This window comes from Mus musculus, chromosome 5 (assembly GCF_000001635.26).
Source record: "Mus musculus strain C57BL/6J chromosome 5, GRCm38.p6 C57BL/6J".
Lineage (NCBI taxonomy): Eukaryota > Metazoa > Chordata > Mammalia > Rodentia > Muridae > Mus > Mus musculus.
The window spans coordinates 47,184,344-47,204,421 of NC_000071.6; positions in this window are offsets into that span (position 1 = coordinate 47,184,344).

Below are 20,078 nucleotides of genomic sequence, written 5' to 3' on the forward strand. Positions count from 1 at the left end.
ATTTTGTTACCCTCTATCAGCAGACCTGGGAGACTAGATCTCTCCTCTGAGTTTCAGTGGTCAGAGCAGTCTCTGAAGGCCAACTTGCTTCTTTCAGGGAAGATGCACAGTTATCTGGCATTTGGACCTCCTCCTGGTCGAAGATGAAGGCCCAAAACAGGATCTTTCCGAGAAGCTGGGTTGCTTTGGCCTGTCACAGAAACCATTGTTTCAGTAGTCCACACTCTCACCTGTGTAGACTACTTTCCGCGGAGTCCTGAAACCAAGATGACTCCAGTGGGTCCTGAGGCAAATGCCTCCCAGGCTGGGTGGACACCTGTCCTCTGGCCAGGAAGGTGCCTTGTTGTCTGGAGCTGAAAATGGCGCCGCCTCAGAAGCTCTGTGGCTCTTGCCTGTCCCAGAAGCTGCTAGCCTCTGTAATCCACACTCTCACCTGCAGACTGCTCGCCACGGAGTCCCGGAACAAAGGTGGCTTCCGCGGAACCTGAGGCAGAAGCCTCCTCCTGCCTGTCCTCTGGCCCCGAAGGTGGCTGGTTGTCTGGAGCCGAAAATGGCACCGCCTCAGGATCTCTGTGGCTCTCACCTTGTCCTATGTCTTTTTAATGGAAAATTGAGTCCACTGATGTTGAGAGATATTAATGACTAGTAATTGTTAAATCTTGACATTTTGATAGTGTGTGTGCATGCATATGACCTCTTACCTCATTTTGGTTTCATGGTGTAAAATTATTTATTACCTATGTTTTAGTTACTGCACCTAACTTCTTTCCATTGGAGACTTCCTTCTAATATCTTCTGCAGTGCTGCATCTATGGAAAGATACTGTATAAACTTGATTTTTCCATGGCATGAATTGTTTTCTCCATCCAAAGTGATTGAGTTATCTTGCTGGGTATAGTAGATTAGCCTTGCTTCTGTGGTCTCTTAGAGAGTATAAGACATCTGCTCAGGTCCTTTTGACTTTTGAAGTCTCTTTTGAGAAGTCTGTGTAATTCTAATAGGTCTGCCTTTATACATTACTTGAAATTTTTCCTTTCTGGCTTTTAATATTCTTTCTTTGTTCTATAACATTTACTTACTTGATTATTATGTGATGGGAGGGTCTAATTTTTTGGTTCAATCTATTCAGTGTTCTGTAAGATTCTCCTATGTTTATAACCATCTTTCCTTTCTGTTATGATTTTGAGGATAGTTTTGGGGCCTTTGAATCTTCTCTATTCCTATTATTCTTAGGTTTCTTCTTTTCAAAGTGTTCCAAATTTCCTGGATGTTTTGTGTCAGAGACATTTTAGATTTAACATTTTCTTTGACCAATATATCAATCTCTTCTATCATATCTTCTATGGTTGACATTTTCTTTTCCATCTCTTGTATTCTATTGGTGATGCTTGCACCTGTTGTTTCTATTATCTTACCTATAATTTCCATCTCCAGAATTTTCTCAGTTTGAATTTTCTTCATTGCTTCTATGTCAGTTGTCTATGTTAAACAGGTTTATCCATTTCCTTCACCTGTTTAATTGTTTTCCTCTATTTCATTAAATTTTATTCATTTCCTTTTTAAAGGCATCTATCATTTTCCTAAGTTTGGATTTAAATCCTCTTTTTTTGTTCTTCAGCTGTGTTGGGATGTCCAGAGCCTGCTCTCATAAGATATCCATGTTCTAACAGAATGGTACAGCCCTGGCTCTATTTGATTGTGCTCTTATACTGGCCTTTTGCCAACAGTTTGTCCCTAGTATTGGCAGGTCTCCAGTAATGCAGGCAGAGTTGTGTTTCAGAAAATGCTGCTCAGGAGAGCAGGTACAGTTTAAGGCTGTGAGGAATTCTTTAGGAGGATTGGCAAGCAGCAGATTGGGGAAAAGGGACTCTTCTGATAGTCATGATGACAACATGCTTCTGGGAATGCAGGTTGCAAAGGACAGGTAAATGGAGTACATAGGGAATGTGTTGGAGCTCAGTCCTTCTAGACTTAATTGGGGATCCAGCAAGCAAGTGATTGAAGGGTGGTGGGCATCCCGGGTGTTAAGCCGGCCTCCAGGGATGCATCAAAGATAATGGGTCATAACATGGGCTATAGTTATAACAACAAATTAATAAATGTATAGAACATCTTGCTAAAAGCATTATAAAGTCTTTTTTTTTAAATTGTTTTCTATAACTGTCTCTTGTGAGGCTATGCCAGGGCCTGGCAAATACAGAAGTGGATGTTCACAGTCATCTATTGGATGGAACACAGGGTCCCCAATGAAGGAGCTAGAGAAAGTACCCAAGGAGCTGAAGGGGTTTTCAGCCCTATAGAAGAAACAACAATATGAACTAACCAGTACCTCAAGAGCTTGTGTCTCTAGCTGCTTATGTAGCAGAGGATGGCCTAGTCGGCCATCAGTGGGAGGAGAGGCCCTTGGTCTTGTGAAGATGTTAGGCCCCAGTATAGGGGAAAGCTAGGGCTAGGAAGCAGGAGTGGGTGGGTTGAAGAGCAGGGGGCGGGGGGAGGGTATAGGGATTTTCAGAGAGGAAACTAGGAAAGGGGATAACATTTGAAATGTAAATAAAGAACACATCTAATAAAAAATTTGCCATTTATTGTAAACTGCTATGAGCACTTTTAAGACTGTATTATTTTTCTTGATATTTTTATATTTATGTGTTTTTTGACTGTTTAAGAAGTCCCTGGTCTCACAGAACTTTCAAAAATATTCTGATCCTTAGTGAAAAATGTTTTAAGAGCATGAGCTTGTGAAGTCTTCAGCTAAGGAGTGCATAGAAAGCAGGAGAAAGTGTGACTAATCTGCAATAGTTCTTAAAGGTAATCTCAATAATTGTCCCATCTGTGTTACCCCTACTTTTTAAGTTATCAATACATTTAAAGGTAATTTTCCTCATGAATTTGCAGCTATTAAAATAAATCCTTTCCATTTACTTCACATAAACTATATCTTAGATGTCTGTGTTTAACTTGTACTGTTTTTGTTTTTTTCTGTGTTTTTAATCTCATGTGCCTAGCTGTCTAGTAATGTAAAAGAGATGTATAAGTTTTGGCTAGAGTCTACTGAAGCTTTATCTACAAATAATTAATCATCACACACATTTGTTTTATTCAGCTTAGGAAGAAACTCTCTCATAATCTGAATTTTTTTTTTTTAATTATAAAATCAGTGTCTAAAGTCCCAATTATCCATCAGGGCCTAAAATGACCTGAAACATCATATTAAGACCTTTCTCGTCAGTTCCTTGCCTGTAGTTTCAGATAACTACTGGAAGTCTTATAAGAATCCTCATAGGGACTGATAACTGTTTCTAGTAGTCCTCTTCTAGACATAATTGGCCAAAGCGACACACACACACACACACACACACACACACACACACACACACACACACACAGAGAGAGAGAGAGAGAGAGAGAGAGAGAGAGAGAGAGAGAATGCTTTTCCCAGCTTACCAGATATACAAAGGTGTCTGCAATTAGCTCAAACAACATTAAAATTACCGTATAATATATATGACTAAGTGTAGTTTTATATTGAAAATATACTGAAAGTATACTGAAAGACTTAATTTTGATATTACTATTTTGCACTGAAATGATGCCAACCAGTTGAATTACACAATTTAACCCATGAATTTTCCAGAAAATAGTAACCATCCTCTTCAAATAGGACTTTGTGGTGAAACTGTGTGGTTAAACAAATTCGAACAGGTTGACTTAAAAAAATCTTCATAAATATCTTCAGAAAACAACTTGTACTTGCTATTATTTTCAAGAAAAACATATTCAACATTTATCACACTTAATTGTCTTTAATTCTTTTTTACATTTTAGATCTTTATTACATGTATGCATTTTTTGTCAGTAGGAGGAGAAGTGGCTCTGGAAGAAGCAGAAGAGGAGGAGGAAGAGGAATAGGAGGAGAATGAGAAGAAGACAGTCTATGTAGAGATTCAAGGACTACCTGTAGGATATAATTCCATCCTGCCTTCTGGAAAACACTTTTATCAGTTGGGCCATTTTACCAGGGTAGGTAGATAAGATTCAAGAATGCACATTCAAGCACCTTTGGTACTGGGGACTTCTACAATGATATCACAGTGCTATTGTCCAATCTTTTTAGTTAACATAACTTGCAAAATGTTACTTTCTATATGATTTTCTTCACATTGTTCTGAGTATTTGACTTCTATCCACTTTCTAATAGGCTCCACAATAGTATTCCCATTTAACATATTTAAAATGTATAGGAATTTGGAACTCAGGATGTGTAGATAAAAAGTTTTTGACTTGACACTCATCAGTATCCTATGAGTAAGTTACTGAAACTTGGTAAATATATGTGTAAACCAGGAAAACAAATTGTTATCACCTATTAATTTTATTAAGAACTCATCAAAGAATTAAAAAACAAGCAAATAATATAGCCTAATGTATACAAAATATATATGCACATATATGACACATGATATTGATTAGTATAACATATATATAAAACAAGGACTATTTTATATGAACTATGTCTAACTTAATAAGAAATAGTCTACAAACTGAAAATGCCTTTCATATTATTTTGCTTTTAATTTTTTCTTCTTAACAATTTCTAACACTTTTCAGTTCACTTTCTCAAAATCATTTGACAACTGCTCATTTTTCTTTTCTTTTTTCTTTTCTTTTCTTTTATTGGATATTTTCTTTATTAACATTTCAAATGTTATCCCCTTTCCCAGTTTCCCCTCCAGAAACTACCTCTCCCATCTCCCCTCTCCCTGCTTTTATGAGGGTGCTTCCCCTCACACACACTCACTCCTCCCTCCCTGCTCTGAAATTCCCCACACTGGGGCACAAGCCTTCACAGGATCAAGGGCCTCTCCTACCACTGATGCCCCAAAAGACCATCTTCTGCTATTTATGCGGCTGGAGCCAAGGGTCACTTACATGTGTATTCTTTGGTTGGTGGTTTAGTCCCTGTGAGTTCTTGGAAATCTGATTTGTTGATATTATTGTTCTACCTATGGGGATACAAACCCCTTCAGCTCCTTCAGTTCCTTTTTCTAACTTCTCCATTGGGGACCCCATGTTTAGTCCAATGTTTAGTTGTGAGCATCTGTCTCTGTATTTGTTATGCTCTGGCAGAGCCTCTCAGAAGACAGCCAAATCTGGCTTCTATCAGCATAGCACTTCTTGGCATCTAGTGTCTGAGTTTGGTAACTGTATATGGGATGGATGCCCAGGTGGGGCAGTCTCTGGATGGCCTTTCCTTCAGTCTTTGTTCCACATTTTGTATCCATATTTCCTCCATTTAGTATTTTGTTCCCCTATATAAGAAGGATTCAAGCATCCACACTTTGGTCTTCCTTCTTCTTGAGCTTCATGTGGTCTGTGAATTGTGTCTTGGGTATTCTGAGATTTTGGGTGAGTGCATACCATATGTGTTCTTTTGTGATTGGGTTATTTTTAATCAAAATACGTTTTGATTGTTACTTGAAGTAGGAGAGATATTTGGTTCATTTTCTTGCTCTCTGATTTAGTAAAAATCAGATGTTTTCTTGGCCTAGGATTTTAATTTCTTCATCACAAAGAAGTATTAATGATTCTTACATGTCAGATTGTAGGAAAGAGTTAAAATTAAATGGATATTTAACAATGAACATTTAAAAAATACTTTTTATTTAAATGATATAATTCTTTTAGGACAGAGTTCTTCATGTTGTCAATAAATTTACAAAAATTTAAATTGTTTAAAAGAAGCCTAGAATAAAATTTGGAGGAAGATGGACTTAGATTTGATATAATTTACCCATTTACCTAGTTCCCTAAAGTATGTTTCACTGATTGGGAAAACACTGCTTTCCAAAACAGAAATTAAATTATAGATGTGACTGTGATATTTATGTGTAATAAATTATAATAGTATATTTTATCATCAGTACATATATATATATATATATATATATATATATATATATATCATCAGTGTATATATGTATATATTTTTATTTTTTATTTTTTTGGTATTTTTCAAGACAAGGTTTCTCTGTATAGCCATGGCTGTCCTGGAAAATCACTTTGTAGAACAGGCTGATCTTGAACTCAGAAATCTGCCTGCCTCTGCCTCCGAAGTGCTGGGATTAAAGGTGTGTGCCACCACCGCCGGGCTTATAATCTGTTTTATCTAGAACAAATGAATTAATTTTTAGTCTGTAATAATTACTTATTCAGTTTAAGTATAATAGCAACATAGAGATGGGAATTTACTAGTGTCTAACAAAATGTTGATGGCTTAATAAATATCTGATGAAATGGGGCAAAAAAGAAATTTATAATTGTTCTGTGAATTCAAAATATATTTTATGATATTTAGTATATGCACACATACACACACACACACACACACACACACACACACACACACGTTTAGTAACTCCTAAAATATATATTCATCTTTCTCATATTCTTCAACTGTGGCTAGGAATCTCCAGTTAATGAATGATCAATACTCATGTCCACTGTGGTTCCTAATTTACACTGTTGGGCAAACTATGATTTTTCATGAATACCTCTCCAATTTATTTACTCATTCAGAGTTCTCATATTGTATTTTTATTTATAAAGTATCAGTTTTTGTGAAGCTCTCATTCTGTGAATAATCTTGTTTTAGGTGGCACAAGAACACGCAGGCCAATGAAGAGCTATGGTCCTTTAGAATATATATTTTGGAAGGGATACAAGCAAATTTAGTTCTTTTTTTTTCCCCCAAGTGAAAATTTTAATTAAAGATGACTTTCTTGTGCCAAAATCATTGCCAGAAGAACAAATGTGGCTGGAACAATGTAGACTTCTTTAGAGATTACAAGAGTTGATTTTTCCTCCAATTAAATATAATATCTGTTTACTAAGACGCAGTTATGGTACACAATATTTTCAAGTGATCTTTTATTTCATCCTTGCCAAGTAGGTAAAAATCCTTTTTATAGAACATAAAATTGAATGTGAGAGGTTAAACCGTTTTCTCAGGATCACACATTTCAAAGCAGGGGAACTTTTAACCTGCCACTGTCTCAGGGTCTTCAGTTTTGGTAGGGCTCACAGAAAAGGAGGATATAAGTGAAACCCACACCAAACTCAAGTCTACATGATGAAGTAGACTGTGTTACAAAGGGAATTCATAAATCAGAGGACAGTTAGGATTGGGGATACAGTTACCCAATCATGTCATTAGGATCTTAGCATCCTTCTTGCTTGTCCCATACTTTATATTATTCTTAAAAATGAACAATTGTAAGATCATAGCAAAATTAAAAGGAATGTATGGAGACTTTTCATATATCCTAGTAATCATAAATGCATCATGCCCAAGAGATTGAAATCGTTAATACCATAAATAGAGTGGCATCATTATCTTACATCTCAATATGACATATAGTATACTGCTAACATTAGGGAATCTCTCTTGGTGTCTATGTAACAATGAGTGTGTACAAATGTATTGTGTCATGTGATCATCATTCTACTTTCAAGAAGATTTCCATGGCTGAAAACTCTTTGCTCCACAAATTGATCTCACCTACCCTTCTCTGAAGATCTGTGATGTGGGCTATCATATTTTGTCTTTGTCAGCCATTTTTTTAATCTTATTTGTAAAGTATCTTTGAAGGTGCCCCAACATTTGATGGAGTTGTGTTTCCCCCTTATCAAGTAATAGGGGTTATTTGTACATATGGAACAATAGTCCTTTCACAATAGTGTATTCTTCAAGTAATTTCTCTCAACTCTGGCTAATCTTCTCATCCTTTGACCTTCTCTTAATGAAAATAGGAGATTTTAACTTAAATAAACTACCATTTCTTTTGCATATTGTATCTATGATATTTTATCTAAAATGCCTTCATATCTTACAAGATAATCTAACTTTCATCTGCTTTAGCACCTAGGAGTTTTATAGTTTTACATTCTACATATAAATCTATGAATAATTTAGAATTAATTTAAGATATAATATGTATATCTGTATTTTTTCTCCTTCTATTAATATTGAGCACTTCCAGCTGATTTGTTGCTTAGCCACTTTGTTCTATTTTATTATATCGGATTCTCTGGGAAAGGCAAGTGCAGCTCATTTATTGTCCCATATTTATGAGTTATTCACACAGTTCAGTTACATTTCTGGCTTATCTTTTGCAATACCACACTCTCTTGATTATCACATATATTTTAATCTTGTTTACAGAATTCGTGACAGCAGTAATCAGTGTTAGGAGGGAAGGTGGGAGGGAGACAAATAGCGAAAAAGCGAAAAAGGACAAGTCCCTTCCAGTCAGCGCCAGCACCTATGCACCTTGGGCGCAGAGCCTTTGGGCACCCCCAAGATCCTGACAGAACTCTCCACAGGATCTTAGGACCTCTGGTGAGTGGAATACAACTGCTACTGCAATCCAATCACACGGGACCTAAGACAGCATTAATTAGGGAAGCAGAAAACCCGGCCTGACAAGGGTCACAAGTCCCTTCCAGTCATCACCAGCACCAGCACCGGGGCACGTTGGGCTCAGTGTCTGCAGACACCCCCAAGGTCCCCAGAGGACTCTCCACAGGATCTTAGGACCTCTGGTGAGTGGAACACAACTTCTGCAAGGAGGCAGATTTGAACACCAGATATCTGAGCACCTTCCCTGCAAGAGGAGAGCTTGCCTGCAGAGAGTACTCTGACCACTGAAACTCATGAAAGAGTTAGTCTCCCAGGGCTGCTGATAGAGGCTAACATAATCACCTGAAAAACAAGCTGTAAGCAGAGACAACTATAACAACTAACTCCAGAGATTCCCAGATGGCTAAAGGCAAATGTAAGAATCTTACTAGCAGAAGCCAAGACCACTCACCATCATCTGAACACCCCACCCAATCCTGGGCACCCCAACACACTCGAAAAGAGAGACCCGGATTTAAAAGCATATCTCATGATGATGGTAGAGGACATCAAGAAGGACTTAAATAACTCACTTAAAGAAATACAGGAGAACACTGCAAAACAGGTAGAAGACCTTAAAGAGGAAGCACAAAAATCCCTTAAAGAATTGCAGGAAAACACGACCAAACAGGTGATGGAATTGAATAAAACCATACAAGACCTAAAAAGGGAAGTAGATACAATAAAGAAAACCCAAAGTGAGGCAACGCTGGAGATAGAAAACCTAGGGAAGAAATCTGGAACCATATATGCAAGTATCAGCAACAGAATACAAGAGATGGAAGAGAGAATCTAAGGTGCAGAAGATTCCATAGAGAACATTGGCACAATAATCAAAGAAAATACAAAATGCAAAAAGATCCTAACTAAAAACATCCAGGAAATCCAGACACAATGAGAAGACCAAACCTGCGGATGATAGAAATAGATGAGAATGGAAGATTTTCAACTTAAAGGGCCAGCAAATATTTTCAACAAAATTATAGAAGAAAACTTCCCAAACCTAAAGAAAGACATGCCCATGAACATACAAGAAGCCTACAGAACTCCAAATAGACTGGACCAGAAAAGAAATTCCTCCTGACACATAATAATCAGAACAACAAACGCAATAAATAAAGATTGAATATTAAAAGCAATAAGGGAAAAAGGTCAAGTAACATATAAAGGCAGGCCTATCAGAATTACACCAGACTTTTCACCAGATACTATGAAAGCCAGAAGATCCTGGACAGATGTTATACAGACACTAAGAGAAAACAAATGCCAGCCCAGGCTACTATACCCAGCCAAACTCTCAATTACCATATATGGAGAAACCAAAGTATTTCACGACAAAACCAAATTCACACATTATCTTTCCATGAATCCAGCCTTTCAAAGGATAATAACAGAAAAAAAAAATACAAGGACAGAAACCACATCCTAGAAAAAGCAAGAAAGTAATCCTTCAACAAACCAAAAGGAAGACAGCCACAAGAACAGAATGCCAACTCTAACAACAAAAATAATAGGAAGCAACAATTATTTTCCTTAATATCTCTTAATATCAATGGACTCAATTCCCCAAAAATGACATAGACTAACAGACTGGCTACACAAACAGGACCCAACATTCTGCTGCTTACAGGAAATGCATCTCAGGGAAAAAGACAGACACTACCTCAGAGTGAAAGGCTAGAAAACAATTTTCCAAGCAAATGGTCTGAAGAAACAAGCTGGAGTAGCCATTCTAATATTGAATAAAATCGACTTCCAACTCAAAGTTATCAAAAAAGACAAGGAGGGACACTTCATACTCATCAAAGATAAAATCCTCCAAGAGGAACTCTCAATTCTGAATATCTGTGCTCCAAATGCAAGGGCCGCCACATTCATTAAAAAAACTTTGGTAAAGCTCAAAGCACTCATTCCACCTCACACAATAATAGTTGGAGACTTAAACACACCACTTTCATCAATGGACAGATCATGGAAACAGAAACTAAACAGGGAAACAGTGAAACTAACAGAAGTTATGAAACAAATGGACTTAACAGATATGTACATAACATTTTATCCTAAAACAAAAGGATATACCTTCTTCTCAGCACCTCATGGTACATTCTCCAAAATTGACCATATAATTTGTCACAAAACAGGCCTCAACAGATACAAAAATATTGAAATTATCCCATGCATCCTATTAGACCACCATGGAATATGGCAGATCTTCAATAACAACATAAATAATGGAAAGGCAACATTCACGTGGAAACCGAACAACACTCTTTTCAATGATACCTTGGTCAGGGAAGGAATAGAGAAAGAAATTAAAGACATTTTAGACTTTAATGAAAATGAAGCCACAACATACCGAAACTTATGGGATGCCTCCAAAAACAAACAACAACAAAAAACAAAAAACAAACAAACAAACAAACAAAAACACTAGAGAGAGCACACACTAGGAGCTTGACAACACACATAAAAGTTCTAGAAAAAAGGAAGCAAATTCACCCAAGAGGAGTAGAAGGCAGGAAATAATCAAACTTAGTGGAGAAATCAACCATGTGGAAACAAGAACTATTCAAACAATCAACCAAAGGAGGAGCAGGTTCTTTAAGAAAATCAACAAGATAGATAAACCTTTAGCCAGACTCGTGAAGGGCACAGAGACAGCATCCTAATTAACAAAATCAGAAATGAAAAGGGAGACATAACAACAGATCCTGAAGAAATCCAAAACATCATCAGATCCTTCTAAAAAGGCTATACTCAACCAAACTGTAAAACCTGGACAAAATGGAGAAATTTCTAGACAGATACTAGGTACCAAAGTTAAACGAGGATCAAGTTAACGATCTAAACAGTCCTATATCCCCTAAAGAAATAGAAGCAGTCATTAATGGTCTCCCAACCAAAAAAAGCTCAGGACCAGATGGGTTTAGTGCAGAGTTCTATCAGACCATCAAAGAAGATCTAATTCCAGTTCTTCACAAACTATTCCATAAAATAGAAGTAGAAGGTACTCTAACCAACTCATTCTATGAAGCCACAGTTATTCTTATACCTAAATCACAGAAAGATCCAACAAAGATAGAGTTCTTCAGACCAATTTCCCTTAAGAATATCGATACAAATATACTCAATACAAATCTCACTAACCGAATCCAAGAACACATTAAAACAGTCATCCATCCTGACAAAGTAGGTTTTATTCCAGGGATGCAGGAATGGTTTAATATATGGAAATCCATCAACGTAATCTATTATATAAACAAACTCAAAGACAAAAGCCACATGATCATCTCCTTAGAAGCAGAGAAAGCATATGACAAAATCCAACACCCATTCATGATAAAAGTCTTGGAAAAATCAGGAATTCAAGGCCCATACCTAAACATGATAAAAGCAATCTACAGCAAACCAGTAGCCAACATCAAAATAAATGGTGAGAAGCTAGAATCAGTTCCACTAAAATCAGGGACTAGACAAGCTGCCCACTTTCTCCCTACCTCTTCAACATAGTACTTGAAGTCCTAGCCAGAGCAATTCGACAACAAAAGGAGATCAAGGGGATACAAATTGGAAAAGAGGAAGTCAAAATATCACTTTTTTGCAGATGATATGATAGTATATATAAGTGACCCTAAAAATTCCACCAGAGAACTCCTAAACCTGATAAACAGCTTTGGTGAAGTAGCTGGATATAAAATTAACTCAAACAAGTCAATGGCCTTTCTCTACACAAAGAATAAACATGCTGAGAAAGAAATTAGGGAAACAACACCCTTCTCATTAGTCACAAATAATATAAAATACCTTGGCGTGACTCTAACTAAGGAAGTGAAAGACTTGTATGATAAAAGCTTCAAGTCTCTGAAGAAAAAAAAATTAAAGAAGATCTCAGAAGATGGAAAGATCTCTCGTGCTCATGGATTGGCAGGATCAACATTATAAAAATGGCTATCTTGCCAAAAGCAATCTACAGATTCAATGCAATCCCCATCAAAATTCCAACTCAATTCTTCAACGAATTAGAAGGAGCAATTTGCAAATTCATTTGGAATAACAAAAAACCTAGGATAGCAAAAACTCTTCTCAAGGATAAAAGAACCTCTGGTGGAATCACCATGCCGGACCTAATGCTGTACTACAGAGCAATTGTGATAAAAACTGCATGGTACTGGTATAGTGACAGACAAGTAGATCAATGGAATAGAATTGAAGACCCATAAATGAACCCACACACCTATAGTCACTTGATCTTCGACCAGGGAGCTAAAACCATCCAGTGGAAGAAAGACAGCATTTTCAACAAATGGTGCTGGCACAACTGGTGGTTATCATGTAAAAAATTGAGAATTGATCCATTCCTATCTCCTTGTGCTAAGGTCAAATCTAAGTGTATGAAGGAACTCCACATAAAAGCAGAGACATTGAAACTTATAGAGGAGACACTGGGGAAAAGCCTCAAAGATATTGGCACAGGGGAAAAATTCCTGAATAGAACATCAATGGCTTGTTCTGTAAGATTGAGAATTGACAAATGGGACCTCATAAAACTGCAAAGCTTCTGTAAGGCAAAAGACACTGTCAATAAGACAAAAAGGCCACTAACAGATTGGGAAAGGATCTTTACCTATCCTAAATCAGATAGAGGACTAATATCCAATATATATAAAGAACTCAAGTGTGGAGAGCCTTGAGCAATTGCCATCATGAGCCTCCTTCGCTGTGCCTAACTGGTAAACAAGTAATGTGCACAGGTGCAAGAGTAAATTTGTGCCAAGTCACTGCCGATCCCTGGGTGTGGTGATAAGGCCCTGGGAGAGCAGCCATCAGTTGTGGACATGCCACACTAAGGTGTATATAAGCAGCGCCTTTTGGTTGCTTGGGGTCTTCCTCTTCATGTTGAAACTGGTGTAATAATGTTGCTGCAGAAGGATCCAGTTTCTCATGCATGTGTTCTTGCTGGCTAGACAATAGCATGTGTGAGATTTGGTGCCAAAACCCGGGAACTGCCTTACCATCACTGGCACAGAGGAGACCCTCCTTTCGCGGGGCGGATTCAGAACTGCAGTCAGGTTGGTTTTTTAAGGTTCTGAGAGGCATGTTTGGTTCTGGTCTTCTCTACAATTAGAAGGGGCAATGGAAGCCTATGTAATTGTTTTTGCAGCACTTATCTTTTTCCTTATAGTGAAAGCAGGACAGGGAGTGCTGGAGGAGGTTCAAGACAGCATGTCAGAAACAGAGTGGCGTAAAAGATTGGGAGCTCAAAGAAAAAAAGGTATACCTAAGAAACAAGGCCCTTCCAAGTATTCTGGATCCGAGGAAGAGAGAGAAAAGAGAAAGGACGCCCTGGGAGAGAAAAAGGAGAAGGGAGAAAGAGGAGGAAAGATAAAGGAAAAAGGAAAAAGGAAAGGAAAGGAAAAAGGAAAGGAAAGGAAAAAGGAAAGGAAAGGAAAAAAGAAAGGAAAATAGAAAAAGGAAAGGAAGGAAGAAGGAAAGGAAAGAAGAAGGAAAGGAAGGAAGAAGGAAAGGAAGGAAGAAGGAAAGGAAGGAAGGAAAGAAAGAAAGGAAAGAAAGAAAGGAAAGAAAAGATTGATACGATAAGTTTCTCGGGTAAATGGGACAAGTTAAGTTTCCCTGCTTTGAGAAAAGTTAAGGTTCACGGTTTTGGGACAAGTTAAGGTTCACAGTTTTGGGACAAGTTGCACCAAGCACCATTAGGACTTGAGGTTTGCAGAGGAACAGGGGGTTTTACCAAAAGGGGTTTTGTTGGTCTGGAAGTTAGTGAGAAATTGCATAGAAGATAAAGATGTGGCACAGAACTCCAGAGAGGTAATGAGGCGCTGAATCAGGTGAGAGAGGAGTGCTCTCAATTGGTTTGGGAGAGAGGGTCTGTTTGTTTGTTTCCTCAGGATCATCGACAACAGCTGCAGGTCCTGAAGCAGCTGACCAGAGCAATTCAGGGAAGGTGGAGCTGTGAGGACATGGATGTTCCTGTGGCTGGAGGTGCTCCCGCTAGTGAAAACTGAAGAGCTCTGTGTTCCTGAAACCATGCTGTTGACGAATTTGGGTGTTTCCTCAATTCTTTACATCTAACACCAGATTTTAAGCCTTAATGGATCTCGAATAGCATCCATCATAGTTGGCAATTTTACCTCTTGGCTTACCTCTGCTTTTTCTTACTTTAAGGAATGGGTGGGGGTAATTTTGTTTGCTGCTACCATCTGCTGTGGGCTTGTGTTCATACTCTGGTTGGTCTGCAAGCTCAGAACCCAACAAAACCGTGACAAGGTCATTATTGCTCAAGCACTTGCAGCCATTGAACAAGGGGCCTTCCCTGAAATTTGGCTATCCATGCTTAAGAGTTCTCTGCTCTTGTGCTTCTCGGTTCTGCGGATCCATTGCATTAAAATGAGAGAGACTCGACAATTAAAGATTGCCTTAGACCATACTCAGCTCTTGCACCCCTAGAGGCTAGAGTCATTGCACAGGGACGAGTGAGTAGGTCGTTGACTCTTATGGATTGTTGGGCTAGCACTGCATAGGAGTCGCTCAGAGATTTGGGCACTCCTAGAAGACAAGTAGATTTGCATGAGGGTTGAGTGTCCAAGTGTCCCTCCCCCAGGAAAAAAACGGCATGGGAGCAGGTCAGGGTGGCTCTGGGGTAAAAGCCTGTGAGCCTAAGAGCCAATACTGTACATGGCCCCTATTTCTGCACACTAGGGATTCGACCTCTATCTTCATCCATTAAAGAGTGGCTTGCGTTTTAATAAAATAAAAGGGGGGAGATGTGGAGAGCAGTGAGCAATTGCCATCATGAGCCTCTGCTGTGCCAAACAGGTAAACAAGTAATGTGCGCAGGTGCAAGAGTAAATTCGTGCCAAGTCACTGCCCATCCTGGAGCGTGGTGATGAGGCTCTGGGAGAGCAGCCAATCAGGTGTGGACACGCCACATTAAGGTGTATATAAGCAGCGCGTTTTCAGTGCTTGGGGTCTCCCTCATCATGTTGAAACGGGTGTAATAAAGTTGCTGCAGAAGGATCCGGTTTTTCATGCGTGTGTTCTTGCTGGCGAGACAATAGCATGTGTGAGACTCAAGAATGTGGACTCCAGAAACTCAAGTAACCCCATTAAAAATGGGGCTCAGAGCTAAACAAAGAATTCTCACCTGAGGAATACTGAATGGCTGAGAAGCACCTGAAAAAATGTTAAGCATCCTTAATCATCAGGGAAGTGCAAATCAAAACAACCCTGAGATTTGATCTCACACCAGGCAGAATGGCTAAGATCAAAAATTCAGGTGACAGCAGATGCTGGCGAGGAGGTGAAGAAAGAGGAACACTCCTCCATTGTTGGTGGGATTGGAAGCTTGTACTACCACTCTGGAAATCAGTCTGGAGGTACCTCAGAAAATTGGACATAGTACTACCAGAGGATCCCACAATACCTCTCCTGGGCATATATCCAGAAGATATTTCAACTGGTAAGAAAGACTCATGCTCCACGATATTCATAGCAGCCTTATTTATAATAGCTAGAAGCTGGAAAGAACCCAGATGCCCCTCAACAGAGGAATGGATACAGAAAATGTGGTACATTTACACAATGGAGTGCTACTCAGCTATTAAAAAGAATCAATTTATGAAATTCCTAGGCAAATGGTTGGACCTGGAGGGTATCATCCTGAATGAGGTAACCCAATCACAAAAGAACTCAAATGATATGTTCTCACTGATAAGTGGATATTAGCCCAGAAACTTAGAATACCCAAGATATAAGATACAATTTGCGAAAGACATGAAACTCAAGAAGAACGAAGAACAAAGTGTGGACACTTTGCCCCTTCTTAGAATTGGGAACAAAACACCCATGGAAGGAGTTACAGAGACAAAGTTTGGAGCTGAGACAAAAGGATGGACCATCTAGAAACTGCCATATCAGGGATCCATCCCATAATCAGCCTCCAAACATTGACACCATTGCATACACTAGCAAGATTTTTCTGAAAGGACCTTGATATAGCTGTGTCTTGTGAGACTATGCCGGGGCCTAGCAAACACAGAAGTGGATGCTCACAGTCAGCTATTGAATGGATCACAGGGCCCCCAATGGAGGAGCTAGAGAAAGTACCCAAGGAGCTAAAGGGAACTGCAACCCTATAGGTGGAACAATAATATGAACTAACCAGTACCCCAGAGCTCTTGTCTCTAGCTGCATATGTATCATAAGATGGCCTAGTAGGCCATCACTGGAATGGGAGGCCCATTGGACTTGCAAGCTTTATATGCCCCAATACAGGGGAACACCAGGGCCAAAAAGTGGGAGTGGGTGGGTAGGGGAGTGGGGGGGAGGGTATGGGGGACTTTTGGGATAGCATTGGAAATGTAAATGAGGAAAATACCTAATGGACTAACCAGTATCCCGGAGCTCTTGTCTCTAGCTGCATATGTATCATAAGATGGCCTAGTCGGCCATCACTGGAAAGAGAGGCCCATTGGACAGGCAAACTTTATATGCCCCAATACAGGGGAACGCCAGGGCCAAAAAAAGGGGATGGGTGAGTAGGGGAGTGGGGGGGGGGCGGAGGGTGTGGGGGCATTTTGGGATAGCATTGGAAATGTAATTGAGGAAAATATGTGATAAAAATATATCTAAAAAAAAGAAAAGAAAAAAAGAAAAAGAGTGTAAATATTTCTAAGACTTTGTTTTGTTTTGTTTTCTTTGTTTGTTTGTTTGTTGTTGTTGTTTTCTAAACAGTCAAAGTCTACTATTCTTTGTAAATCACTCCTGACCAAAACTTCCTAGCAGAGGAATGTAATTGCCTTAACTTACAAAATCTAACACAACCACTGCAAATCTTGTTGAGCAAGACATTTTAACTTCTCACCAAGAATATAAAGAAATCTAGACTTTTTGTCCAACTCCCCATTTGCCAAACTCATGAATTTAATTATGTGCTGCAGAAAAGGAATGAGTTGGGGAAAATGATATGTCTCCTATGTTAATGAAGATCAGGGTAAGCGTGAATTGAACACTTCTTGAAGACTATAATTTGCAAATATCATTCAGAAAAGTAGCGACAGTAAGCCTATCATTGGGTGAAGACTCCAAATCCAAAAATCTGCAATATCAACATTCCAAAATCTGAATGATCAGAGTGCCACTGTGGTAAAGAAATGTTTTGGAGCTTGTACATTTAAGGTTTCGTACTCTTATAGTACGGCTTAGTGAATCTATGTTAATATTCTTAAATCCATGAAGCTATAACATCATAAAACCTTTTAACCTCAAGTATGCTAGATAAATGGTATTCAAACTATATTTAATTTACTTATCTTGAGGTAATATTGATAACTATTATGATACATTAATTATGATCACAAGAAGACAGCATTTTCTGATATGAGTTCTGATAGACTAGAAATCATAACTTCCTAGATTCTCTCATGTCTGTAATGGAGTTACAATAAAGCCATTTATGAACACACTATCCTTGACAGGAAAATTGTATCTCCCACTGTGCTTCCTCATTTGTACCAAACCATCAATAATGGTGTTTTCTTCAAGCTCTTGTAGAAACAAATATGGTTGAATAACTTACTGTGCACAATGCTCCATAAAATGATGACATGTAAAACTCAATGAGTGCTAACTACCAAATTGAATTACATCAATCAAGATTTGGATCTCCTGAGATTTTATGCAAGTTTTTCTGCACAGCCAGCTATCTGTTTCCTATTCCTATTTGTCGCCTAATTTAACGATGCCTACTCATGTCCTTGTTTTTATCTCTGTGAAGAATTAAAAATGGGGTGATAGGAACAAGGATAAACACGATTTGCTTTGGCATGCTCATAAAGACTTTGATCTTTCATTTGCTTTCCAGTTACATGCCATTGTTTATTTGCATAAAGACCAAAATAAAAGCTACTAAGGGCTGTATGCCATGCAATCAGAGGAAGACTTGGCATGGCTTTGAAATTTTATGATCAAAGCACTGTGTACATGTGAGTACTGCCCAAGAATTTTTAGTTTTCTAAGGAGCTAATGATGGGTTGCATATGATGTTAAACAGCTTTTTTTTAAGCTATATTACAATGAAAAGTGAGAAATGAAACAATGTAATTTGTTCTAAGATACCTTATCATTCTCAGCTTTTATTATATGAGTTTGCTAACATATGAACTTTCAATTGGAAACACCTTTAAATCTGTAGTAAAGGTCTAGGCTATTTAGAATTACAACAATATAATAAACAGAAATGCACATAAGTGAGTGTTCTGCTTCTGCTGTCTCTCTAACCACCATTGTCAAACTTTAACGTCTATGAACATACAGTTCCCTCTCTGGGTAATTGGTTCAGTCACAAGTCTAGCTAGTCTCAAAAAACATTCCATATATTGAAAATGTATATAGCATACAGTGGGTATTTATTAATAACATACTTTATTTTCACATATGATTTTATCCCTAAATTTTACTGCATAAATACAATGTAGAAAAAAGCTTGCATCCACCTTAACCTATATGTGAAGTTAAATTTTTTTGGAAAAGAAAGTTAAAGGAGGGCAGAATGGGGTGTAAAATGAAGCCTGAAATGATGACAATATGAAAATGGAAAGCCTACAAACCCCACTAGAGGTATTTTAAAATTTGCCTCTCAAAGTTTTACTATTAAAAATAGAAATGGAACATGAGCTGTATAGTTGTTTAAATTATCCATTACATGAAACAAAATAACTCATTAAGGAAGATGAAATTATTCCTTTCATTACCTAGGTTTCTACTTAAGAGTCTAGGGAGATAAGGGGAAAAGGGTACAACCCTGAAGTGAGTGCTTCGCATCCTTCCCCACAGCTCTTTCCAGTTTTGTTTTGTTTTGTTTTGTTTCATTCTTTTACCTGCTCTTTCTTCCAGACCTATAGCTGTGCACTCCTTTGCTTTCAGTAAGCCACTATCATATCTGCATTGGTGAGCTTACATTGAGATACAGTGTTATAAAGTGGGCCCCAGCATGTTAATATTTTCTCATCAAGGTTTGTCTTTCATTCACAGACCATGAAGATCTCATGTGCCCCTATCTGTCATCCCATTAGGAGTCTAATCTGAAATGTGTGAGATCACTGTTTGTGATATAGAGAACGGTGAGAAAGACCTAGTAATCTTAAATCTACAAGTCTAATATGCTATCTCTGTTTCCATGCCTTGTCCGCCACATCGAGAGAGGGCAGCATGTGCATGAGAACTTGCGTTCTCTGTGAGCTTACCTAAATCTATCAGAATGAGTCACTTGGTCTCCTAGGCTTTCTGACCTTGACCTTGTTTCTGAGCAAAGGGAAACAAGAACTTTGATTGTGTGGCAGTATTCAAAGAAAAGGCTTGGCATAAGAAACAAAAGACTTATAAATAAATTTTCATAAAGTGTTGAAACTATAAGGATGAAATCATAAGTATAAAACAAGTCATGGGTATATCCCACCTTTGCACATTGCACATTAAACTACCCCAGCTTTACAAGCATTGTACAAATATGTGGTTTGCTGTTCTTTATGAAGAATTCTAAGGATTTGTATACTCCGTGTAGAACACAGCTAGGCCTCCTTTCCTAACAATTTTATGTGTTTGT